Here is a 4,182-nt window from a genome sequence, read left to right as displayed (position 1 = left end):
ACGTTTTGACGGCTATAGATAATATGTACTTGGATTTTCCGGTATTCAGACCGAAGGAGTTTCCGACGATCAGGTCGATGTACTCATGGCACAAGGCCAATTTTCCGGTATTCAGACCGAAGGAGTTTCCGACGATCAGGTCGATGTACTCATGGCACAAGGCCAATTTTCCGGTATTCAGACCGAAGGAGTTTCCGACGATCAGGTCGATGTACTCATGGCACAAGGCCAATTTTCCGGTATTCGGACCGAAGGAGTTTCCGACGATCAGGTCGATGTACTCATGGCACAAGGCCAATTTTCCGGTATTCAGACCGAAGGAGTTTCCGACGATCAGGTCGATGTACTCATGGCACAAGGCCAATTTTCCGGTATTCAGACCGAAGGAGTTTCCGACGATCAGGTCGATGTACTCATGGCACAAGGCCAATTTTCCGGTATTCAGACCGAAGAAGTATCCTCCTCTCCGTTGGTGTCGATAAACGCCGAGTTTTTCCCGATCATCCGTTGATGATTTGGTTGTTGTTCACTCTCCCCAGTAGAGTTTCCTCCTCTCCGTTGGTGTCGATAAACGTCGAGTTTTTCCTATTCGTCCTATGACGTCTAGTTGTACCTGTCCCCATGTGGATTTACCTCTCCGTTGGTTTCGATAAACGACGAGTTTTTCCCAGTCGTCCGTTGACGTCTGGTTGTGTTTCTCTCATTCCCATTCATCTGTAAATGTCTGGTCGATCTTTTTGGTGTCTGTAAACATCATCTTTCGATGTCTGTAAACGTCGAGTCTTCCCATTCATCAGTAAATGTCTGGTCGATCTTTTTGGTGTCTGTAAACATCATCTTTCGATGTCTGTAAACGTCGAGTTTTCCCATTCATCTGTAAATGTCTGGTCGATCTTTTTGGTGTCTGTAAACATCATCTTCCGATGTCTGTAAACGTCGAGTTTTCTCCCATTCATCCGTTGATGTCTGGTCGAGTCCCCCCAGTCATTCATTAATGTCTGGTTACCTCTCCGTTGGTTTCGATAAACGTCGAGTTTTTCCTGGTCGTCCCCAGTTGGTTACCTCTCCGTTGGTTTCGATAAACGTCGAGTTTTTCCTGGTCGTCCCCAGTTGGTTACCTCTCCGTTGGTCTTGGTAAACGTTGAGTTTTTCCCATTTCGTCCGTTGACGTATGGTTGTATCCCTCCCAGTCATTCATTAATGTCTGGTTACCTCTCCGTTGGTCTTGATAAACGTCGAGTTTTTCCTAGTTGTCCGTTGGCATCTAGTTGTGATTTCTTCCCCCCATTCATCGTCGTTGTGATGTCTGGATGTGGCTGTACCCTTTGAAAACAAAACCAAAAAAAAACAAATATATACCCAGCAATAAATCAAATCCCAGTGGACGTTTCCATTGGTGGATCCCTGTGTTGTGCAAATTCTACGGTTCTTGGTATTCAATCCCTGTTTACCCTGAAAGTCTGACAGCCGTTGCTCTCATCCATTCGGGTTCCCAGCTGATTGAATAGGGGCAGCTGTAGCACCTCAAATTTGCACCTATCATCATGCATACATTTTCACATTAGGTCATGGCATATCATGATCCATTGCATAGCATTTGCATTATCCCTCAGTTGCCTCAAGAGCAAGCAATCAAGAATTAGGTCAAACTAATCTCCTGATCAGTCAACCAAGCAAGCAAAGGAATTTCTCATTGAACCAAGGCCTTGGGGTTTGTCCAACAAGTTCACATGACTTGGAGGTCTATTTGAAGTGATCAAGGCAAGGGTTGAGGGCTCAGAGGTCAGCAGTTCATATACAGACAGTCAAAAACCCTAAAAAAGTCAACTGTCAGTCAAAGCAGTGGATGGTGGTCATTCTTGTGGAATTAGGGCACCATGGTCAATAATCAAGAGTTCAAACAACTTGGGACATCATTTGAAGTCAAATTCTCAAGGAATTAGGGTTTGGAAGTCATCAGTCAATGCACAATCAGTCAGAAACCCTAAAAGTCAACTGTTGGTCAACTGTCCATTTAATCAGTGATTGGATGATTGGATTTGGTTTGTGAGAGTTCATTCATGTCCAAATAGTCATCATACATCATGCCAAACACCATCATGGAAGAATTTGAAGCCAGATCAAAATTTCCCAAAATGGAAACTGGGCCTGTAGCTGAAAACTGCCATAAATGGAAAGTCTTGATCCTCAAACTTACATTTTGATACAATCCTCAAATGAATTTTTGCCCAACATGAAAGTTGAAGATCTTGTTCTCCCATTTCCAAAAAGTCCTAGAACTCTCAATTCCCATGTGTGGTTGGCAAGTTATGATCGAATCGATTTCAGAAAATCTTGAACTTCAAAGGGGCATATCTCCCAAACCGTTTGGCCAATTTTGGTGGGGTTTTTTCCTACAAGTCACATTTGATCCCCTCTTTCCAAAAATATAAGTTTCATGAGCCAAAACTTCACCAATCAAAATGGCATATTTTGACCTTTTTCATTTAAATGTAAGTTTGACCAAGAGTTGACTTTTTGACTCAAACATCTTTTCAACATTTGGCCAATTGGAACAGCTCATAAATGTCATTTAGAAGGTGTTTGCAAAGTCAAAATATGCAGCACATGTGAATATTGCTTGGTTGCTTGAATTGTAAGAAAAGTACCATTTAACCATACTTGTCCATACCATTAACCATGCCTTGCCTTGTACCTCATAAGGACAGCAATTATGCAGCATTTTTTCTGTCATTGTGCACACATTTTGCAGCCAAAAAAATCAGTAGTACATATGGCCTTGCTTGCTTGCTTAAAATTGGGAAGGAAAGGACCAAAACTAGCCATGCTTGGTGCTGCACATAGCAGCCCTGCCACTTTTGCTGTCATGCTACAAACCAATGGCAGCCTCACACCAACTGATACAGAAAATACTCTCTCTCATTAGACATGATTGCCTCAAATTGCCAATGCTGTAAAACAGAACCAAATAATACAAAAACAGCAGGAATGGATTATGGCCTAGGGAGTGAAGTCTTATTAGAAAAAAAAAAAAAAAAACAAAAACCAACAGCACTTGATTTTCAGGGGATGGCTCTCAGATCCTAAAAAAACCCTGCTGTACATTTCAAAGGGCTGTCAAGGAGAACTCCCAAAAGGACAGAAAACCTGGCCATGCCTTGTACCACAGCATAGCAGTTTGTGCATTTTTATTTTCTGTCATGGGAAACACTACTGGCTGCACATAACACAGAATCCACTCATGCTAAAATCCTGATTTTTCTCTCATTTGGCATTGTGGGCAAAAATTGCAAAGGCTATCCAAAACAACAAGCAACAGATAACAGAAGAAAAAACATCATTTTCTGTCATAAAATGAACAAGGGCAGCAGCAGACCAGCAAGAAGAAACCCCTCTCACTTGCATTTTCCAAGACTCACCCTGAACCAAACCTAACCTGGCCTTGCTTGTGACTTCATCAAAACTCATTTTCTGTCAAAACATAACACAGCAGACCATCAAGACTTCATTTTTCTAAACATCATCTCATCTTGGCATTTGTCTAAAGTCTGTCCCAAAACCAAAAAAACTGAAGCATGGCATTTTGTTGTTTTCACATCTCTTCATCATGTTTAAACCAACAGCAGCCAACCTAACCAACAAGCACAAATCAACCTCATTCACTCAAAAAACTCATCTTGCTTTGCATTTCAAAACCTGTCAAAAGAAAACTCCAAAGTGGCAAGACATGGCCTAACCACAAAACAGCATAAGCAAATAGAAACTTGATCATTTTTCTGTCAAAACCAATTCTAATAGCAGTCATCAAAAACATACAAACCAATAGAAATCCACTCAGGCCTAAAAACTCCTTTGGTGCATTTTCATTTTCTGTCCAATAACTCAAGGAGAACAAAAGCTGGCTTGGTTTGAGGCAATATTTTCCAGCATTTTCTGTCATGGAGGACCATCTGCAGCCAACATAACTTACAAACACAAACCAACATAACAGAACTCATTCTAAAGAGCTTCACTTTGCTTTTGGCCATTTCAAAAAAAAACAGTCAAGACTCCAAAGACAAAACTCTGCCCTGCCAAAAGCAACTTAAAACAGAACATCAAAACATCATTTTCCTGTCATGGACAAGCCCTGCTAGCAGAGATAACACAACCACTTTCACTCATCCTCCAAAACCTCATCCT

This window comes from Lathyrus oleraceus, chromosome 1 (assembly GCF_024323335.1).
Source record: "Lathyrus oleraceus cultivar Zhongwan6 chromosome 1, CAAS_Psat_ZW6_1.0, whole genome shotgun sequence".
In the NCBI taxonomy this organism is placed as follows: Eukaryota; Viridiplantae; Streptophyta; class Magnoliopsida; order Fabales; family Fabaceae; genus Lathyrus; species Lathyrus oleraceus.
The sequence above is the reverse complement of the archived record's forward strand: the minus strand, read 5'-3'. Positions refer to the sequence as shown.